Source organism: Thalassophryne amazonica, chromosome 16 (genome assembly GCF_902500255.1).
Source record: "Thalassophryne amazonica chromosome 16, fThaAma1.1, whole genome shotgun sequence".
Lineage (NCBI taxonomy): Eukaryota > Metazoa > Chordata > Actinopteri > Batrachoidiformes > Batrachoididae > Thalassophryne > Thalassophryne amazonica.
The window spans coordinates 377,464-401,628 of NC_047118.1; the positions used below are offsets into that span (position 1 = coordinate 377,464).

Below are 24,165 nucleotides of genomic sequence, written 5' to 3' on the forward strand. Positions count from 1 at the left end.
GGGGCTGTTCCTCTAACAGTTTCTGTACCATTTCTGTATCTCCTACAGCATTAATGAAGACTACAACACCAATGGAGTCCTGCTCAGTCTCAGTCCTGTTGCTGTAGGCTATGGACACTTTCTCATAAATGTCATCCCTCAAGACATGAAGAGCCTCACCCGGTTTGCGGATCTGCCGTCTCAGCTCGACAGCGACTGCAGCTGCATTCTCTGAAGAAGGGCCATATGCGGGGATTTCTGTGTACTACCGCTCCTGCTGCACCCACCAGACAAAACTTTAGCTGGATGGCTTTAGTCTTTTCTGACCAGTAATTCGCTTTAGCACAACTTTCAAACTGGTGCAGGAACTCTTTCCATGGGGTGGTGCCATCATATTGACTGGGACGTAAGGTTGGAACTCGTTCTCTCTGATCGCAATCATCCTCACTTTCTGATGAAACCTGGTGATGTGCATGCCGAGACTGATGTGTACATGATTTTGGCTGCACAGATTTGGGTGAAAGGCTCTTTAGCTGCGCAGTCTGACTGGGCTTTTGCTCTGGTGAAGGTTCACAGTCAAAGTCCAGTGGTATGTTACAGTACGGAGCCTGCGGCCCTGGGCCTGTGTGGCATGGGGGGTTACATGCAACTGGTGTACTCTGGCAGAACCTCCCCATATGGGCAGAAGGGAAAGGGTTTGCGTAGGCAGCAGTTGAAGGCGTAGCTGCATGCTGCATTTGGTGGTTATATGTATGGTGACATGGTGCTTTATTCCGTACATCACAGTCATGGAAACAGTACTTTTGGTCAGCGAAGGGATTTGTGCTGGAAAACTGGGACACATGTGAAGTTTGTGTCCCTGCAGTCCCCGTCATGAACGGGTTGGAATAATTCATTTCATCCCCAGTAATGCGACTTGTGTTTGCATCAGCAGGCTGGCAGCTAGCGGCTACTGTTTTACTTAGCATCTTGGGCTTGCTAGTCAGATAGCAATTATTGTCTGTATCAATTTGCTGTTCATCGCTCACCACTGCCGTCTTATGTAACTCCAAGGTCCCTTCGTGGTCGCCAATGCTGAACTTTCCTACTCAGCCCCTGGACCGTGGTTCAGGAGCGTAGGGGAAAACATTCGGTTGTCCTCCAGGGCTGAACTACTGTAGCTTCAGGTTCAACAACCCAATCGACTCTGCACGGCAGCCAGTGAACAGACGGACGGACACACTTTACCCTTCTAAGCCTTATTTTTATTACGGCAGTTATTAACTGAACACTTCTTCTGCAATGTCACACTTTTCTCTTTTTTTGATATTTTTCTCTCTCCCTGCTAACCTGCTACGTTCCACACTCGTCTCCTCCCACTCAGCCCGCCACACACGCACACACTGACGTCATCACAGCATGCAGAGCTCTCTCTCTTAAAGGGGAAGACTCCTCAGTATTAGCTGCTCTCATAACATAAGGACAGTCCGTGCGCGCGCGCGTGCAGATAAACTATAACAGAACTCAGAGCGCAGCCCTGCAGCTCAGCACAAGTAGAAGAGAAGCCCCTTTCACACCGGGGGTGTGTCATTGTGACGACGACGCCACGTGGAAGCAACTCAGTGCCCAGATGATGCAGCTCGGCGCCACAACAGCGCGAGGGCACAAAGGAGGAAGCAAGTCGGGTGCCGAAAAATTAAACCTGTTTAATTTTTTTGGCGTCCTGTGCTCGACGCAGAAAGGAAGTGGTTCCAGTGCAAGTCGGGGCAAAGACGCATTACAGGGCATGACTCAAAGCCAATTTATGATTCTTGCTGTGTTCCATTGTTCCCACAGTATAAATCACGCAGGATTGTTGTTATACCGTGTACTTAATGCAGTAAAAACTACATGCTGAAGAAAAAAAAAAAAATGCAGACTGATTGCCAGAAATATCCAGTAAAAAGTCTGGACATCTCTAGTCCACTCATGGACATTCGTTCACGCGCGCACATGTGAACAATTAAAAGAAAAAAAAAAGTGTAGCTGCAGGCATTAGTTTCTTGTTCTCTGCTCAAACTCTCACATCACAGTTTTAAAAAAAGGACAAAAAAGGACATAAGTCCTGAGACAGGACATGTCAACATCAAGTAGAACTCCAGACATCTCCATATTTGCTTGATGGTTCACTCGCGCGCACGTGCGCACACATCTCGCGGTCAAAGGAGGAAAGAAAAGAAAAAAATTGTCTGCAGGCAGTTAGTTCCTTTCCCTCCTCAGACTCTCTTATCACAGTTAAAAAAGGACATAAGTCCAGGACACATCAGCATCAAGTAGAACTCCACACATCTCCATATTTGCTTAAAAGGACGGTTCATGCGCGCATCTCACGGTCAAGGGAGGAAAGATAAACTATAACAGAACTCAGAGTGCAGCCCTGCAGCTCAGCACAAGTAGAAGAGAAGTCAGAGTGCACAGTCTGTCTGCAGCCAAACTGTGCACTCTGACTTCTCTGTGCAGAGAAGCTGCAGGCTGCGTTCTCACCTCCTCTCTGCCCCCTGCTGCGCGCACCTGACGCAGAAATTCCTGCGTCGTCATGATGCCACAGGGAGCAACTGGGAGCAGCCCCAGTGTGAAAGGGGCTGTAGACTTCCCTGACTTTCCTCACCTCTGTAATTGTTAACAATGTTCTGACTTTCTTTTAGCTTGTCCGGTGTGAACGTGCGTGTTGATTTGGCACAGGTTTTACACCGGATGCCTTTCATGGTGCATCTCCATATTAAATTAAAGGTGTTCGAATTTAGATGCAAATTTAGATTTGAACTCCTGTAGATTTGAACTCCTGTTTTAGAGTTGTTGAGGTTTCTTGTTAAAGTTGCACAGTAGCTTTCAGTGACCTTCTGGTTTGGAGGCAAACCTGCTTTATGTGAGTAAGGTTCTAAAAAGGATCAAAAGCAGGTACGTGTTTGTTGGATTTTTGTTGTGAAAGCCTCCTGCTCTAGGTCATCATCATTTGCATTAATTTGATGAAATGAAAATATATTCTGCGTTACTGCAGGGATTCTGCTCCTTCTGCCATCTTCTGGTGTTTTGTTAATCATGTGTTGCGTCTTCATGCTGGAATAAGATCGCTGTGCTTAGATGACAAACAGATTCTCTTCCAGATAACTTCCTACTGCATCTGTCCCGTTGACCTCCCTCACCGTCCAGCGGAGGCGGATTGTTTCCTGGCGCGCCCCATTTGGAGTGCAGCTCTGCAACCTTGTGAGGAGGCAGGATGTTTCAGCTCTGCTCATCTTCTCAGCTGTGAAATCCTGAAAGGTCATAGAATACGACTTTCTGCTCCTCCGACATTTTAAGCAGTAACACACCCCTGGTACACCTTCTGCAAAAAACTTAAGGACCAAGAAAGATTCAAGTCGGTCTGTCTAATGATAAAACGGGTTAGTAGATTGTGTGTCTTATTATTGGGGGTGCAAAAATTAACCAGTGATAATCAAAAATCACTTTCTAAGTAGAAGAGGAAGTCGAGGTATCAATTCAAGGATTTAATTCAAGGATTCAAAAGAATTTTATTGTCATATGCACAAAAGAACATGTTCCCTGCACAATGAAATGTGTCTACTGCATTTAACCCATCCTAATTGCCAATTAGGAGCAGAAGTCGCCATTAGGTGCCCGGGGACCAGCTCCAGATGTACATCCCTGCCTTGGTCAACAGCAGGGCTGAGCAAACCAAGACCGACCCATAACAAACGACACACACATAACACACAACACACATAGGCCGGCCCGGTACATAAACACATATAAAAAGCACACACGAGGGAAGAAAGAGAAAAAAACCCTCATAGCCGCTGCGTTACACAGCAGCAATGAGGAAAAAAAACCCCATCAGCACAGAGAAACAATAATCACACAGACACACAAAGACGCAGGACGACAACCGAGATTTGAAGGTCCAGTTTATCAGAACACTCCAGAGGCAGCCTATTAGGCGCCGTCAATGGCCTTGTCCGGCAATCCTGGAAGGGGGAGGGGCTCAGCCCTGAGCAGTCCACTGTCCACAGTCAACATCAGAGCTGGAGAAGCTGAGGGGAGGGGGATGACCAGGGAGCAAGGCTTAAGTGTTGATCTTCTTGAGGAGGGTTTTTATCACAGCGGCCTTGAAGTGCAGCTGTGTTTGGGGAAGCCAAATGAATATCCAGATTAGCAGACGCCTGAAAGATTCCACAGTTCTGAGAACAGAGTGGCTCTCAATACATCTGAATGTAGGATGTGGTCTTTACTGACGGTCAAAGCAGGTTTCCAGAGCTGCAATCCTGCCCGAGATGTTTTCCAGCGTGCGGTTAACACCCGGCAACTGCGGAGCCACTGCCTTCCCAATCGAATCAATCATGTAGGGCAGCCTGGACGGCCCAATTAATGCTGCCTCCACTTTCTTAATTTTCCGGTAAATCAGCGCCATGCCCGCTTCACACAGCAGAAAGCCGGTCACCACCAAGCCAAATATATACACATCTTTGACGTCCTCCACAGAAAGCGTGTAAAGGCACATGACCTGCCATCTCCTCCACGAGTCCATCACATAACCCATCACATGCGTCCCGGCAGGACAGGTCGGGTCCTCCGCCCCCAAATGTCTTGTGGAAAAAATAGTATCAATTGCGTTCAAAGACCACTTTAACAGATCCATTTTTGTCCTTTTCCAGAAGAGCAAAGCTGCAGCCTCACAGACAACACGCCACAGAAGCAGGAAAGATAAGGAGGGAGAAGAGAAAAATGCGTCCGTCTCGGCCGAGTGCAAGCTGGCAAAAAAAAAGAAAAAAAAATGCAATGCATCCTGATGCATATTTTTTTCTACATGGGATTTCTTTTTTCTAATTGTGTCAGTACTTGGTACTTTTCAAGTCAAAGTATTTGCAGTGACCCATAACAGCTCAGCCGGGAGGGCTGTTGCCGCTCATCTCACCTGCTAAAGCTGCCTGTGTAAGTGTGGCTTCAGACTGGCTCTGTATTTGGATTATTAGCACTCCAGCAAAAAAGGTCAGAGCCACAACTGCAGCTTCTTCCTGCATTTTTGTGCACCTCATGGCATGCACACTATCTACAGTGGGGTAAAAAAGTATTTAGTCAGCCCCTGATTGTGAAAGTTCTCCTTCTTAGAAAGATGAGAGAGTACTGTACTTTTCATCATAGGTACACTTCAACTGTGAGAGACAAAATGAGAAAAAAAAAATCCAAGAAATCACACTGTAGGATTTTTAAAGAATTTATTTGTAAATTATGGTGGAAAATAACTATTTGGTCACCCAAAAACAAGCAAGATTTCTGGCTCTCATAGACCTGTAACTTCTTTAAAATGTTTTTCTGTCCTCCACCTGTTACCTGTAGTAATGGCACCTGTTGGAACTCATTATCTGTATAAAAGACACCACATTCTGTCACAAGTAAGTGCTTCTATTTTCAGACATGCAGAAACAGAGACAGTGGCGGAAGACATCAAACATACTCCACTTGTCACTCATGGTAACATCAACATCACACTTAACTCACTCATGGTAATGGAAACATGACACTGAACTAAACTGACAAAACCAGTTGAACTACAAACGCACTAATAATACTGTTTAACTTGAACCACAATAACAACATTTAAAAGCCAGAAACCCCAAACTCCCATGATGTATTGCAGCACAATGTCCATTGCTCACTGGTTTGATCAAAATTCTAATTTTTCCAAAAAAAAAAAAAAAGTCTTATCAACTTTCTGTTTTTGCAGCGTTCATCCTTGATCCAAAATACATAAGCATACCAAACGGCAAATGTCAGCTCTGCCCAGTTTCTGTGTGATCTAAGCCATACACATGAATGCATACATGCACACGCACACACACACGCACATAGACATATATATATATTATTTGAAGATAATCAGATGTAATAACACAGAACATTTAAAATATTTTAAGTAGGTGACATTGCTGTGATGATCACAGTAAAAGTCTTTGTAGTGATACTGGTCCTTTTATATGAAAACACTTTTTTGTGTACTGACTTTCGCAACATGAATCATCTGAGATGTTATGTAACTTTGCTCCCAGGAGCTGAGATCAACGCAGTGGTGTTATGTCTGCTCCCACCAAACGTGGAGAGAGAACAGTAATGCGCACAGTAATGCACACAGTTATGCACACTGTAATGCACACTGTAATGCATACAGTAATGCATACTGAAATGCAAACAGTAATGCACCCAGTTATGCACACTGTAATGCAAATGGTAATGTACACAGTAATGTGCACAGTAATGCACACAGTTATGCACACAGTAATGCATTCTGTAATGCACACAGTTATGCACACTGTAATGCACATAGTAATGCATACTGTAATGCACAGTTATGCACACTGTAATACATACAGTAATGTACACTGTAATGCACATAGTAATGCACCCTATAATGCATACAGTAATGTACACAGTAATGCACACAGTTATACATACAGTAATGCACACTGTAATGCATTAATGTACACAATTATGCACACAGGTATGCATACAGTAATGCACACTGTAATGTACACTGTAATGCACACTGTGATGCACATGGTAATGGACACAGTTATGCATACAGTAATGCACACTGTAATGCACATAGTAATGCACACAGTAATGTACACTGTAATGCACCCTGTAATGCATACAGTAATGCACACTGTAAAGCACACTGTAATGCACACAGTAATGCACACTTTAATGCACACAGTAATGTACACTGTAATGCACATAGTAATGCACACAGTTATGCATACAGTAATGCACACTGTGATGCACATGGTAATGCACACAGTAATGTACACAGGAATGCACACAGTTATGCACACAGTAATGCACACAGTAATACACACTGTAATGTACATAGTAATGCACACTGTAATGCATACAGTAATATACACAGTAATGCACACAGTTATGCATACAGTAATGAACACTGTAATGCACACAGTAATGCACATAGTAATGCACACTGTAATGCACACAGTAATGCACACTGTAATGCATGCAGTAATGTACACAGTAATGAACACTGTAATGCACACTGTGATGCACATGGTAATGCACACAGTTATGCATACAGTAATGCACACTGTAATGCACATAGTAATGCACACAGTAATGTACACAGGAATGCACATAGTTATGCACACAGTAATGCACACAGTAATACACACTGTAATGTACATAGTAATGCACACTGTAATGCATACAGTAATATACACAGGAATGCACACAGTTATGCACATAGTAATGCACACTGTAATGCACACAGTAATGAACACTGTAATGCGCACAGTAATGCACATAGTAATGCACACTGTAATGCACACAGTAATGCACACTGTAATGCATGCAGTAATGTACACAGTAATGCACACTGTAATGCACATAGTAATGCACACTGTAATGCATACAGTAATGAACACTGTAATGCGCACAGTAATGCACATAGTAATGCACACTGTAATGCACACTGTAATGCATGCAGTAATGTACACAGTAATGCACATAGTAATGCACACAGTAATGTACACAGGAATGCACACAGTTATGCACACAGTAATACACACTGTAATGTACATAGTAATGCACACTGTAATGCATACAGTAATATACACAGTAATGCACACAGTTATGCATACAGTAATGAACACTGTAATGCACACAGTAATGCACATAGTAATGCACACTGTAATGCACACTGTAATGCACACTGTAATGCATGCAGTAATGTACACAGTAATGCACACTGTGATCCACATGGTAATGCACACAGTAATGCACACAGTTATGCATACAGTAATGCACACTGTAATGCACATAGTAATGCACACAGTAATGTACACAGGAATGCACACAGTTATGCACACAGTAATGCACACAGTAATACACACTGTAATGTACATAGTAATGCACACTGTAATGCACACAGTAATGCACATAGTAATGCACACTGTAATGCACACAGTAATGCATGCAGTAATGTACACAGTAATGTACAGTTATGCATACTGTAATGCACACTGTAATGTGCACAGTAATGCACACTATAATGTACACGGTAATGCACACAGTAATACACACTGTAATGCACACATTAATGTACACAATAATGCACACAGTAATGCACACTGTAATGCATACAGTAATGTACACAGTAATGTACACAGTTATGCACACAGTAATGCACACTGTAATGCAAATGGTAATGTACACAGTAATACACACTGTAATGCACACATTAATGTACACAATAATGCACACAGTAATGCACACTGTAATGCATACAGTAATGTACACAGTAATGCACACAGTTATGCACACAGTAATGCACACTGTAATGCAAATGGTAATGTACACAGTAATGCACACTGTAATGCATACAGTAATGCACACTGTAATGCACACAGTAATGCACATAGTTATGCATACAGAATGCACACTGAAATGCACACAGTAATGCACATAGATATGCATACAGAATGCACACAATAATGTACACATTTATGCATACTGCAATGCGCTCAATTTATGCACACAGTTTGCACATTGTAATGCACACTGTAATGCACAGTTATGCACACAGTAATGCATACAGTTATGCACACAGCAATGCACACATTTATGCACATCATAATGCACAGTTGCATAGTTATGCATACAGAATGCACACAGTAATGTACATAGTTATGCATACAGAATGCACACTGTAATGCACACAGTAATGCATACTGTAATGCATACAGGTATGCACACTGTAATGCACACAGTAATGCATACTGTAATGCACACAGTTATGCACACAGTTATGCACACTGTAATGCACACAGTAATGTACACTGTAATGCACACAGTAATGCACACAGTTATGCATACAGTTATGCACACTGTAATGTACACCATAATGCAAATGGTAATGTACACAGTAAAGTGCACAGTGATGTACACAGTTATGCACACTGTAAGGCACCCTGTAATGCATACAGTAATGCACACTGTAATGCATACAGTAATGCACACAGTAATGCATACTGTAATGCACACTGTAATATACACAGTAATGCACACAGTAATGCACACTGTAATGTACACCGTAATGCAAATGGTAATGTACACAGTAATGTGCACAGTGATGTACACATTTATGCACACTGTAATGCACCCTGTAATGCATACAGTAATGCACACTGTAATGCACGCAGTAATGCACACTGTAATGCACATAGTAATGCACACTGTAATGCACACAGTAATGTATACTGTAATGCACATAGTAATGCACATTGTAATGCATACAGTAATGTACACAGTAATGCACACAGATATGCATACAGTAATGCACACCGCAATGCACATAGTAATGCACACTGTAATGCATACAGTAATGTACGCAGTAATGTACACAATTATGCACACAGTTATGCATACAGTAATGCACACTGTAATGCACAATGTAATGCAAATGGTAATGTACACAGTAATGTACACAATGATGTACACAGTAATGCACACAGTTATGCACACAGTAATGCACACTGTAATGTACACTGTAATGTACACAGTAATGCACACTGTGATGCACACAGTAATGCACACAGTTATACATACAGTAATGCACACTGTAATGCACATAGTAATGCACACAGTAATGCACACAGTTATGCACACAGTAATGCACACTGTAATATACACAGTAATGCACACTGTAATGCACATAGTAATGCACACTGTAATGCATACAGTAAAGTACACAGTAATGTACACAGTAATGCACACAGTAATGCACATAGTAATGCACACTGTAATGCACACAGTAATGCACATAGTAATGCACACTGTAATGCATGCAGTAATGTACACAGTAATGTACGGTTATGCATACTGTAATGTGCACAGTAATGCACACTGTAATGTACACTGTAATGCACACAGTAATGCACACAGTTATGCATGCAGTAATGCACACTGTAATGCACACATTAATGTACACAATAATGCACACAGTCATGCACACAGTAATGCACACTGTAATGCATACAGTAATGTACACAGTAATGCACACAGTTATGCACACAGTAATGCACACTGTAATGCAAACGGTAATATACACAGTAATGCACACTGTAATGCACATAGTTATGCATACAGAATGCACACTGTAATGCACACAGTAATGCACATAGTTATGCATACAGACTGCACACAATAATGTACACATTTATGCACACTGTAATGCGCTCAATTATGCACACAGTTTGCACATTGTAATGCACACTGTAATGCATACAGTAATGCACAGAGTTATGCACACTGTAATGCATACAGTTATGCACACAGCAATGCACACATTTATGCACATCGTAATGCAACAATTGCATAGTTATGCATACAGAATGCACATAGTAATGTACACAGTTATGCACACTCTAATGCGCACAATTATGCACACAGTTTGCACATCGTAATGTACACTGTAATGCACACAGTTTGCATACCGTAATGCAGTTATGCACACCTTAATGCACACTGTAATGCACACAGTTATGCACGCAGTAATGCATACAGTTATGCACAGTTTAATGCACACAGTTATGCACACAGTAATGCACACTGTAATGCACACAGTTATGCACACAGTAATGCATACAGTTATGCACAGTTTAATGCACACAGTTATGCACACAGTAATGCACACTGTAATGCACACAGTTATGCACACAGTAATGCGCACTGTAATGCACACAGTAATGCACACTGTAATGCACACAGTTATGCATGCTGTAATGCACACAGTTATGCACACAGTAATGCACACAGTTACGCACACAGTAATGCACACAGTTATGCACACAGTAATGCACAGTGTAATCATTTTTCATTTTATTTTTTTATATAGCGCCAAATCACAAAAGAGTTGCCTCAAGGTGCTTCACAGAAGTAAGGGCCCTGTCCCACTGGCATTTAGGAGGATTTGCCAATGAAATGAGGAGACAAAAGCTGAGTGTCCGCAACAAAGGTGGGCGGAAATGACAAATGTCCCGGGGTGGATCAGCGAATACATGAGGAAGAAAAGCGGATATAACAGGGAACAGAAGCGAAGGCGACTGCGGAGGCGCCCCCATGAGGGGCACAGCGCCGTGATGCACTCGCTCCATCCGTGCCCACTCTGTCTGCATACGCGACATACCATTTGCGACCGTGATGTGGCCGTGCTGGGCACGCGTCATATCTGTTTTGCACGCTGTCCCGGTCCGCCGCCAAGCCGCACCAACCCGTCGGTTGCGGATATCAGCGGATGACAGGGGATATGCGGCGCGTTGGTTGTGTATGTCCTGCATATGTCTTCAGTATGTGTTCAGGCAGTGATGCGGATCTCATCCGCAGCAGGATTTTTGAGCCGCTCAAAAATCCTGGCTGCGGACATGCGTGCCTCTGCCCCGGTGTGAAAAACTCCCTCTGAGGAAGAAACCTCAAGCAGACCAGACTCAAAGGGGTGACCCTCTGTTTGGGCCATGCTACAGACACAAATTACAGAACAATTCACAAAACGAATATACAGGAAATGCTGTTGGTGCACAGGACAGGAGGGTCGCCAGCACAAATACAACTCCCATCTCTGGATGGAGCTGCACCTTAGGGCCCTGTCCCACTGGTGTTTCGGAGGATTTGCATATGGATTGTGCACAAAATTGGCTCATATTCATTCAACATCCGCAATATGCATGAAACATGCTTGTATGAGTCGGCTGACACCCGCACACGTCCGCAATTATCTGCAGAGGCATGTTTTTCCGTTACCGTTTTGAGCTGCACAAAATTTTGTGGATGACATCTGCCTTACATACTCAATACATACTCAATACATACATTATTATGTGTCGGACGCGGGCGGAGGACCGACCAGCGTTTGAAGTAAGACCCAGTATAAAATAAGCAGAGCACGGTACAAAGGATAACAGAATTTAATAAACATAACAGTGATGTAAGGAATAACAACGAATGAGTGCGCGGTCTGCGAGGTGGAATAACGGTGCGCTCCCAGCAGCACAAACGGCTGGACCCCGCCGACACCCCCCAGGTGGCCGCGACCAACCGAGTCTGTGAAAGAAGAAACCATCATGTGAGTCCACCACTCCACACACAGAGAGACCACTCAAAGGTGTACATAAACAGCAAACACTTCCTGGCTTAATTACCAATCAGCTTCCCACCCTGCAGGCATGGAACACCCAGTTCAATTCTCCACTGCAGTGGAAGCTGATTAAACGACTAACATAACAGCTCAATATAATAAGGTGTGAGGGACACCACATTTACTGACTGTACTCATGTTAGTCACAAAACCTAAAGTACCTCAGGAAGTGTGCTGACGAGCATGAGACCTCACCCCCTCCTCTTTCACAGACCATGGCATCAAACCTGGTACGGTCTCTGCATCCATGATGATGAGATGGCTCTCTAGACGACGATCTCACCCGTCTGGTCACAAGGTCGAGTCTCTGGCAAATACACACTGTGTACTCCAGACTTAAATGCAACCATGCCCCAATCCATAAAGATGCACCACAGCTGTAAGTCCTGACGAGCTGCACATGACCAGCCTCAGGTGATCAGGGTGAGGTCCTAATTAACTCAGCCACACAGCCACTCAGTCCTGAACGCATGCCACCTGGAAGGAAAAACAAAAGACAGAACAGAAGACAGAAACAAAAGGCAGCCAGGCACGCCAGCCATACAACATACATATACATACTCAATCTATGCGCTGTATATTTGCCGTCATCTGCTGATATCCGCAACTGACAGGGATTTGCGGCTTGGCAGCAGACTGAGGCAGTGTGTAAAATGGATATTTTGTGTGCCCATCATGTCCACATCACGAACTAAAATAAGTTGTAGCGACTGCATATAGATTGTCTGCTTTGCATCTGATTTGCGGCGGATGCAAATCAGATGTGCTGTGTTCACAGCTGGATGCTGTTCTTTGTTCTACCGGCTGCCACGCGCTCTGCGCTGGATGCTGCCTATATAAAATAATTATTTCGTGGCGGATTAATCATTTTATTGTGCAAATTGGCTGTTGAAAACGGCTCTAATCACCTCCTGAATCACAGAGGAAGCTTTTTGCAGCTGCGCGCGTGAATGGCTAAAAAGCTGCAGAAAGCATTTTGAGCCGTCTAAAAAGGTAATTATTTGACTTGTTTACATTGTCAAGGCTTGATAAAACAGTTGTGTGTTTTTTCCTTCTTGTCTGCAGCTGTTACAGTATTTATTCCTGTGTTTATAACAGATTTAACTTCTTGTTATAATCGTTCAGACGAGCTGCGCTGTGATTCGATCCGCTGACGTCACCACTCGCCCTGTTCACTGCTTTACTTTTACTCCAATCAACTTGTCCGAGTTCAGCAAATGCTCCAGAGGCTGTATTGTTGATGTGAATAGTGATGCAGACGGCCCGAGTGTGCTTCTTTTATGACTGCCATGCAGATGCCGTGCACGCGCAACACATGCGCAATGCATTCATAATACACCTGTAATACTGCCGTGATAATCGCAATGCGTCGGATCCGTTTCCTCACTACATGCGTTATACAACCGTGATTGTTCATCATATATTCGCTATATATTATTAATATATCCGTAATTCATACTAGGACATTTTTCATTTTTGGCCATGTTTGTTGCGGACGACAACGAACTTTGTATACTCAATTCATGCGCAATTAATCCTCTCCCCAGTGGGACAGGGCCCTAAGGCGGATGTCATCTGCAGCCAAAATTTTGTGCAGCTCAAAAATCCTGGCAATGGAAAAAAAAACGTGTCTCTGCGGATAATTGCGGACGTGTGCGGGTGTCGGCCGACTCATACAAGCATGTTTCACGGATATTGCAGACGTTTAGCGAATATGAACCAATTCTGTGTGCAGTTCATACGCAAATCATCCTAAACGCCAGTGGGACCAGGCCTTTATGTTAATGAGACCCAGGCTAAGGACCTCAGTGGGGTTGACAGTTGAACTGTTTGGATTTAGGGGTGGTTCCAGAGTAGCATATATAAGATGCCTAGAAGTAGGTTTCGGTTTGAGACATTCCATGTGCGTTGTAGGTAGTACACACAAAATCTTTGCTATTGCTGGAACAACCATTGGGCCATCCTCAATTTCAGCATCATCCAATGTAGTAATGGGTATTAAGTTTGCAAAGCATATCCCTCTATGATTTTTATGGACACATCTATGGAAGCAGGCCACAGTCTCAACTTGTTGAATTTAACCTTCCTGGCAGATAAACTGCACTATCACCATAGTGGATTTTCTGCACTAATTTCCCCGCTAAGCTAATGGATTCCACACCCACATTTGTCATAAGCCTTGCAGGGTCTCTAATACACTGTAATGCACACCGTTATGTCCTAGTAATGCACAGTTTCCACATTGTAATACACTGTAATGCACACTGTACCTGCTCACTGCTAGTTACACCACAGGATGGAAATGAGGTGCAGGTGTGAGTGACGATTTATAGAGCTCAAAACAAGGGGTCAGTTTCTTTCAATGGCCATGTCTTCTGGTAAAACCCAGATATCAGAAATGAAATTTTGTATCAATACTAAAAATTTAATATGTATTGGTTCAGTCCTGAAATTCTGCAGGCCTCAGAAACTTTGCGCCTGGTAAAACGGCTCACACACCGACAGGTTAAGTGATATCGAATGACCCTTGACACAGAAGCTTGTGTGTAAACTGTTGCTGTAGATTATATGTGATGCAGAGAGGTTTAATCACAGCTGGAGTGTAACTGTGATGGTGACCATCCTTTATCCCTGCTAGGCCGTTATTTAATTGGCAAACAGAGTCAGGACGAGATCAAACCATCACATTTGTGGCTCCATGTGTTGTTGCCCATCCGAACAACACTGTGCTGTTTTTTTAAGCACCTTCCATTGAATTCTGGATCAAAATGACAGGAAATAAAAACTCTGATTTGTCATTTATGATTCAGGAACCACCCAAAGGCCAGAAGATGCAAAAGCCTGCAAATGTACGTATGTATGTAAAGGTCAGATTCATTTAAATTCTGATTCAAATAACTTCCTGCACAGGAAATTGGGTCTTAAAAAGCAAGTGCATTTAATTATATGTACTTTGCACATTTTAAAGCAGAATTGGAGGATCTTAAAGAAGAGAAAAGCAGAGAGCTGGATGCAGCTGCAGAGATAAGCAGGCTGCTGACTGCAAAGGCAGCCTGGTTTCAGCAGCTTCACACAGTCAGCAGCGCTGATACCAACTTTAACATTTCAGATGTTAATTAGGCTTCAGCGCGCCACTCAGCTCACTTCTTTCAAACCGTAGGAAGTCTCACTGCCAGTCAAGTGGTGGCTCAGGCTGCAAATGTTCGGAGGAGTTCCTCTGTCCTCAGACTGTGGACCAGCAGCCCACACACCTGGAGCCCGACATGAGGAATCCCAACAGCGAGCAGCTCGGAACCCTGGCCTCTGCTGCTCGGGAACACAGGCTGACTCCTGTCAGTGTCTGATTACTCTCACAGAGTAAACCTTCAGTAATTATCAAAACGTCTGACGGGATGCTTGTTGTGACAGTACAGTATGTGGACCTCTGTCCTGCTTCACCATCCTGAAAGTGCTCTAATGAGAATAATTTTATTTATGTGGTGTTTTCTCAGAGATCAAAGTGCTAAACAACAACACCAATAATAATAACAATAATAATAATAATAGTAGTAGTAATGCACGGTGGCTTAGCAGTTAGCACTGTTTCCTCACAGTGAGATGGTCATGGGTTCGCTCTCCACCTGGTCCTTTCTGTGTGGAGTTTACGTGTTCTCCCCATGTTCTCGTGGGTTCTCTCCGGGTCCTCCGGCTTCCTCCCACATCCAAAGACATGCAGGTTGGGTGAACTGAAAACTTTAAACTGACTGTCGGTGTGAATGTGTTTGTTTGTCTGTATGTGACCCTGTAACAGACTGGTGTCCTCCAGGGTGAACCCTGCCTCACACCCTGTGACTGCTGGGATAGGCTCCTCACCTGTGACCTTTAAATAGAATAAGAAGGTATAGAAAATGAATGAGCAAAGGCCACACTGGGAGCATGCTGAAGATCAGCACTATAAGGACAGAAAATCCCCAAATCATCTGCATACATAAGGTGATTCATTCAGGAACTACCAGTTACACACCCGGTGTCACACCAGTTCAACTGTACTGACAAATCATCCTCATATATATTAAATTAAACAAGAGACAAAATACCACCCTATCGAACGCCATTACTCACAGTAAAAAGCTTCAACAAACAATCACCCTATTTTGCTTACAATGTCTGATGTGCATGAAAAGGAAAGTAAGGGAAAAAACAGAATTCCCACAAGAAACCCAGGAGCATCTCTTTGACACAATTTAATGAAGAATTTTTAATGGTTTACAGAGTCAAAATCCTTTGAGGCATCAATAAAGCATAAAAACATAGTGAAATTTTGTCCATTAATTTATCAAAGCAAAGATTCACATACTGTTATCAAACTGTTTAATTTAGCAGCTTTATCCTTAATAACAGACACTAATAAAGTAGATAACATGGAATCTGATAAGATCCCATGCACTAAAAAACACATGAAACAAATAGCAAAAAAGGGATGCAATAAATATATTTTCTATATTATTAGCTCTTTAATTTGGGCTTTGTTTTTTTATAGATATCTTTTTATTATTTTCATTTATTTTTTATTATTGGAGGGGTTTTTGTGTTATGCTTTGATTCCTGGTAAATCCCATAAAAATAGTCTTTGTAATTATTGTCAACAACAAATGTGTGATTTTTTTTTTTTTTTTTTTTGGTGGGGAGGGGGGCAGTGGTATATCAGTCACACTGGAGTATAAGTCACAGGCTTTAGTTAAAAAAAAACACACACACACAACTTATACTCTGGAAAGTACAGTTAGCTCCCCCCCATCCAAATCAGGCTTTTGTCATAATCGGCGGTTGGGCCCTATCTTGACTGTTTATAGTGCAAAGTACAACTGATTTTGGGGGGTGTCCAACTCCTCCTTGCTATTTAGAGGATACATAATGTGACCACCAGAGGGTTTGTATTTATTTGCTTCATTAGTCATGGCTGTGATTTCAGCGTAACATGTTCCTAACGTGAGACATTGTCTGGTGATGTAGCGCAGCTGTGGCAACACCTTAATGTGCTCAGATAAAGAGCATCCACCAAAGCTGCCTGAAGTGAAGCAAATGGAGCAGTTAAGTGAACGTTTGCATTTTTCCTGGACTGTTTACTTTTATTTTGTTTACTAGTTGTGTTCAGTTCATGACTGCTGTGTGTACAAGCAGCGTGCACGTGTGAACCCACATGTGTAAGAAGTATCTGAGTATTTCATATTTAAAGTCTGCATGTGCACTCACTAGCATGAACCGTATGTGTCGTGTTTAGTGATTTACAGGTTTTTGGTGGTCTGTGGTGAAAATGACAGCAACGCACCAACCAGCCCTGCACCTGAGCACACCTTATTTTAAACCTCTTATTTCTTCAGACGGCATGGGTGCACTTTGCTTTCCGGATCTCTGCCGTGCACACAGACATACAGTCTTCATCCCCTGATATCAGCTACTCTGACACAACCAGCACAGAGGACAGTAGATATTGCGTCTGCAGATGGTGTGGGTGCAGAGGAGGGTTTGTCTGGGGAGGTGTGAGCAGTGCGCGGCGTAAACATGTGTTTTTCATTAACTGAGCCCTGGAGACTGGAGCTCCTGCATCCCGTCTGTTTGAGCCGTCTTGAACCTGGTTCTCTCAGGTGTACCATGGTGCATGTGCTGCTAATCTGCAGCATTCATCTTCATTACAGCGCCGGCTTTAGGCTGCACAGCAGATATTAGAGGGGAGGGAGGAGGTACTGGTGAGAAAAGGTAAACCGCATGATCAATCAATCAATCAATCAATTTTTTTATATAGCGCCAAATCACAACAAACAGTTGCCCCAAGGCGCTTTATATTGTAAGGCAAGGCCATACAATAATTATGTAAAACCCCAACGGTCAAAACGACCCCCTGTGAGCAAGCACTTGGCTACAGTGGGAAGGAAAAACTCCCTTTTAACAGGAAGAAACCTCCAGCAGAACCAGGCTCAGGGAGGGGCAGTCTTCTGCTGGGACTGGTTGGGGCTGAGGGAGAGAACCAGGAAAAAGACATGCTGTGGAGGGGAGCAGAGATCGATCACTAATGATTAAATGCAGAGTGGTGCATACAGAGCAAAAAGAGAAAGAAACAGTGCATCATGGGAACCCCCCAGCAGTCTACGTCTATAGCAGCATAACTAAGGGATGGTTCAGGGTCACCTGATCCAGCCCTAACTATAAGCTTTAGCAAAAAGGAAAGTTTTAAGCCTAATCTTAAAAGTAGAGAGGGTGTCTGTCTCCCTGATCTGAATTGGGAGCTGGTTCCACAGGAGAGGAGCCTGAAAGCTGAAGGCTCTGCCTCCCATTCTACTCTTACAAACCCTAGGAACTACAAGTAAGCCTGCAGTCTGAGAGCGAAGCGCTCTATTGGGGTGATATGGTACTACGAGGTCCCTAAGATAAGATGGGACCTGATTATTCAAAACCTTATAAGTAAGAAGAAGAATTTTAAATTCTATTCTAGAATTAACAGGAAGCCAATGAAGAGAGGCCAATATGGGTGAGATATGCTCTCTCCTTCTAGTCCCCATCAGTACTCTAGCTGCAGCATTTTGAATTAACTGAAGGCTTTTTAGGGAACTTTTAGGACAACCTGATAATAATGAATTACAGTAGTCCAGCCTAGAGGAAATAAATGCATGAATTAGTTTTTCAGCATCACTCTGAGACAAGACCTTTCTGATTTTAGAGATATTGTGTAAATGCAAAAAAGCAGTCCTACATATTTGTTTAATATGCGCTTTGAATGACATATCCTGATCAAAAATGACTCCAAGATTTCTCACAGTATTACTAGAGGTCAGGGTAATGCCATCCAGAGTAAGGATCTGGTTAGACACCATGTTTCTAAGATTTGTGGGGCCAAGTACAATAACTTCAGTTTTATCTGAGTTTAAAAGCAGGAAATTAGAGGTCATCCATGTCTTTATGTCTGTAAGACAATCCTGCAGTTTAGCTAATTGGTGTGTGTCCTCTGGCTTCATGGATAGATAAAGCTGGGTATCATCTGCGTAACAATGAAAATTTAAGCAATACCGTCTAATAATACTGCCTAAGGGAAGCATGTATAAAGTGAATAAAATTGGTCCTAGCACAGAACCTTGTGGAACTCCATAATTAACTTTAGTCTGTGAAGAAGATTCCCCATTTACATGAACAAATTGTAATCTATTAGACAAATATGATTCAAACCACCGCAGCGCAGTGCCTTTAATACCTATGGCATGCTCTAATCTCTGTAATAAAATTTTATGGTCAACAGTATCAAAAGCAGCACTGAGGTCTAACAGAACAAGCACAGAGATGAGTCCACTGTCCGAGGCCATAAGAAGATCATTTGTAACCTTCACTAATGCTGTTTCTGTACTATGATGAATTCTAAAACCTGACTGAAACTCTTCAAATAGACCATTCCTCTGCAGATGATCAGTTAGCTGTTTTACAACTACCCTTTCAAGAATTTTTGAGAGAAAAGGAAGGTTGGAGATTGGCCTATAATTAGCTAAGATAGCTGGGTCAAGTGATGGCTTTTTAAGTAATGGTTTAATTACTGCCACCTTAAAAGCCTGTGGTACATAGCCAACTAACAAAGATAGATTGATCATATTTAAGATCGAAGCATTAAATAATGGTAGGGCTTCCTTGAGCAGCCTGGTAGGAATGGGGTCTAATAAACATGTTGATGATTTGGATGAAGTAACTAATGAAAATAACTCAGACAGAACAATCGGAGAGAAAGAGTCTAACCAAATACCGGCATCACTGAAAGCAGCCAAAGATAACGATACGTCTTTGGGATGGTTATGAGTAATTTTTTCTCTAATAGTTAAAATTTTGTTAGCAAAGAAAGTCATGAAGTCATTACTAGTTAAAGTTAATGGAATACTCAGCTCAATAGAGCTCTGACTCTTTGTCAGCCTGGCTACAGTGCTGAAAAGAAACCTGGGGTTGTTCTTATTTTCTTCAATTAGTGATGAGTAGAAAGATGTCCTAGCTTTACGGAGGGCTTTTTTATAGAGCAACAGACTCTTTTTCCAGGCTAAGTGAAGATCTTCTAAATTAGTGAGACGCCATTTCCTCTCCAACTTATGGGTTATCTGCTTTAAGCTACGAGTTTGTGAGTTATACCACGGAGTCAGACACTTCTGCTTTAAAGCTCTCTTTTTCAGAGGAGCTACAGCATCCAAAGTTGTCTTCAATGAGGATGTAAAACTATTGACGAGATACTCTATCTCCCTTACAGAGTTTAGGTAGCTACTCTGCACTGTGTTGGTATATGGCATTACAGAACATAAAGAAGGAATCATATCCTTAAACCTAGTTACAGCGCTTTCTGAAAGACTTCTAGTGTAATGAAACTTATTCCCTACTGCTGGGTAGTCCATCAGAGTAAATGTAAATATTATTAAGAAATGATCAGACAGAAGGGAGTTTTCAGGGAATACTGTTAAGTCTTCTATTTCCATACCATAAGTCAGAACAAGATCTAAGATATGATTAAAGTGGTGGGTGGACTCATTTACTTTTTGAGCAAAGCCAATAGAGTCTAATAATAGATTAAATGCAGTGTTGAGGCTGTCATTCTCAGCATCTGTGTGGATGTTAAAATCGCCCACTATAATTATCTTATCTGAGCTAAGCACTAAGTCAGACAAAAGGTCTGAAAATTCACAGAGAAACTCACAGTAACGACCAGGTGGACGATAGATAATAACAAATAAAACTGGTTTTTGGGACTTCCAATTTGGATGGACAAGACTAAGAGACAAGCTTTCAAATGAATTAAAGCTCTGTCTAGGTTTTTGATTAATTAATAAGCTGGAATGGAAGATTGCTGCTAATCCTCCGCCCCGGCCCGTGCTACGAGCATTCTGACAGTTAGTGTGACTCGGGGGTGTTGACTCATTTAAACTAACATATTCATCCTGCTGTAACCAGGTTTCTGTTAGGCAGAATAAATCAATATGTTGATCAATTATCATATCATTTACCAACAGGGACTTAGAAGAGAGAGACCTAATGTTGATGAGGGAGAAACACCATGGTGTCTGGCACTTTTATCATTTCTTATGTGTTTGTATGATGCAAAGTCTCTGTTTGGTCTCATAATTCAGCTCCACATTCTTGTTTTCTGCCCTCCGTCCAATTCACAAAAACAGGAAAACACTGGGACATAAATTCATCACAGTTTACCAAATTTGTTTGTGGAATTGTGGCAAGAAAAGCATCTGGTCTAAATCCCAATGTGGATCTTTACTGGATCAGCTGTGATGTTGGGCGGTAGTCAAAAGTAAAAGTAAGTGCCCTTCAACATCTCCCTTGTTTTTATACTCGGGGTCACCACAGCAGATCTGAGGTAGATCTGCATCTTGATTTGGCACACGTTTTGCGCCGGATGCCCTTCCTGAAGCCATGCCACATTACAGGGAGAATGGACAGGGGTGGTCTTCAACAGGAAACCTTCTGGACTGGAAACAAGCGCTTTAAATGCTTGGTCGCCACCCCTGCCCTTCCTGAGGGGAAGTCAAAAGTAAAAAAGAAAAATGGTTATTTTATTATTAATGTTAATAACCGTAACTTGCTTTCATTTCAATCTTCCTTCAAATTAAATTGCTCACTTTTAAAAGTTTCTAGCATTTCTCAGTTGACCAACCAAATGTTGTGAGTGGTTTTATCACTTTTCTCACAATCTGGGATTTTGATGTCGTTGGTGGGAAGATTACACCATATTTACCAGCTTCTTTCTTTCTTATTCCACAACATTAAAGGTGTTATGAAGGACAGTTTAAACATTAGTAACTATTTTCTGTGTAACAATTTAGTGGCTTAAAGGTGTTCTCTGCAGAGAATAAAGTAGTACTCCCTCTGAACTATGAGCTTTTCTATCCACTATTTACTGTACATTCCTGGTCTGGCTGTGTATGCACATTTAGTGCATGAGTGTCTCACCGTGTGAAACCATTGCCCATTCCCACATTATTACAAAATAGCAGTACTCTCTACTCACTGCATAGGGGGTGATTTTTTTTAATCAACATACAGCAATGACTTTCCAGAAATATTTACAGAAAAAATAATCACATTTAATGGGCTAAAAATGCCTCTGACCAAGCAAATTTTCAGACTAAAATCTGGGTTTCCCACTTTGAGCACTGTTAGACCCATTAAAATGGTTCAGCTGGGGATTGTTTGGCTCAGTGCATTGGAGGGAGGTTTGAAGAGGAGTGGCTGAGGAGGGAAGCTTTGTTTACATGCTGAAATCTGGTGCAAGTGCAACATCTAGTGGCAGAAAAATCATATATATCACAATTCATTTCTTTGGGATGATGATGCCCCATGCTGTTGAAGAGTTTCTTCTACCAACCGAAGGAAAAAAATGTGCTTTCACTGTCTTTTCCAAAAGGTCTGCCAGTGAAGCGAGTTCTGCCACAGGTTCCAGTCAGGCAGTACAGATGAGAGCATAAACACGTAGGTGTCTCAGTGCAGCATGTGGGCGTGAACTTTGTGAACCTTAGGGCCCTGTCCCACTGGCGTTTAGGAGGATTTGCGCATGAAATGAGGAGACAAAAGCTGAGCGTCCGCAACAAAGGTAGGCGGAAATGACAAATGTCCTGGGGTGGATCAGCGAATACATGAGGAAGAAAAGCGGATATAACGGAACAGAAGCGAAGGCGACCGCGGAGGCGCCCCCATGAGGGACACAGCGGCCGTGATGCACTCGCTCCATCCGTGCCCACTCTGTCTGCATTAGAGGATGACATTTTTCGGGAATTCCCATGGGTCACGTGATTCCTGTGGGATTCCCGCGGGATGGGAGTCAAAATTTTATCAATCCCATGATTGGGATGGGATGGGAATAAAATTGAACGGGAGTGGGCAGGAGCGGGAATGCCAAAAATAGATGATGATTTTCATCTATTTAATGCCGCGTTCACACCGGGTGCGATCAGACGCTACAAATTTGCAGGGGTCGCGTGGCGACAGATGCACCTCCTTCGCCCGGTGTGTCGCTCTGCTTTTGCTGTGAAAATTCACCCCGGTGCGTCATCAAATAGGAAGAGCTTCCATTCCGCTCGCTGGCTCCGGTTGTCAGTCAAGTTAACATGACGGACCTTGATCACACGGAGTGAGTTGCTGTGAAAAGCTCCCAATACAGAGAGTATCATTATTTGCTGCAGGAGCTGAGTCTGGATGACGGCCGCTTTCAGCGGTCCTTCCACCTCTGCAGGACCCAGTTTGAGTACCAACTGTCCCGTTCACGCGCGCACATGTAAACAATTTTAAAAAAAAAAGAAACTCTGCTGCTTGCTGCAGCTCGCTCTTCCACCAAAAAACTCTGTCATAATTGTGTTTAGAAACCAGTCACCATTTGTGTTATTATACATCTGTGTAGTTAATAAGTAAAATAATCTCCATGAACGATTCGCTTGCGCGCGCACGTAACATAAAAAGAAAAAGAAACTCCGTTCCTGCTGCTGTTCGCTCCAAAAACTCTGGCATAATTGTGAAATAAAGGACAAAAGAGACATAAGTCCTGCTCACAGGCTGTTACCAGCGACAGGACATGTTCACATCTTCAGTCAAACTCCAGACATCTCCACATCACATATTCAGTCCCTGATTGATCATCACGGCACGAGACATACAGGAGTGGGACTGATTTTGAGTGGGAGCGGGATGGGATTGGGAGTCATCTTTACAGGAGTGGGACGGGATGGGATTTTTTTTGTGGGAGCGGGATGGGACGGGAGTGAAAATCCACTCCCGTGTCAATCAATCAATCAATCAAGCAACTTTTTTCTTATATAGCGCCAAATCACAACAAACAGTTGCCCCAAGGCTCTAGTCATGCTCTAGTCTGCATGCGCGACATACCATTTGCGACCGTGATGTGGCCATGCTGGGCACGCGTCATATCTGTTTTGCACGCTGTCCCGGTCCGCCGCCAAGCCGCGTCAACCCGTCGGTTG

The 24,165-nt window shown here is 42.8% G+C and overlaps 1 protein-coding gene and 1 long non-coding RNA gene across 2 annotated transcripts in view; both read left to right on the forward strand.

Annotated features, from left to right (window-relative positions):
* The window catches only part of LOC117528139 (voltage-dependent calcium channel gamma-2 subunit), a 144,949-nt gene that overhangs the window by 16,523 nt on the left and 104,261 nt on the right, over positions 1–24,165 (forward strand). The gene's annotated exons all lie outside the window — the stretch shown is intronic.
* On the forward strand, positions 17,684–22,505 carry LOC117528140. The gene is made up of 3 exons (XR_004565681.1): positions 17,684–17,697; positions 18,256–18,257; positions 22,416–22,505. It is a non-coding gene; the product is annotated as an uncharacterized LOC117528140 (long non-coding RNA).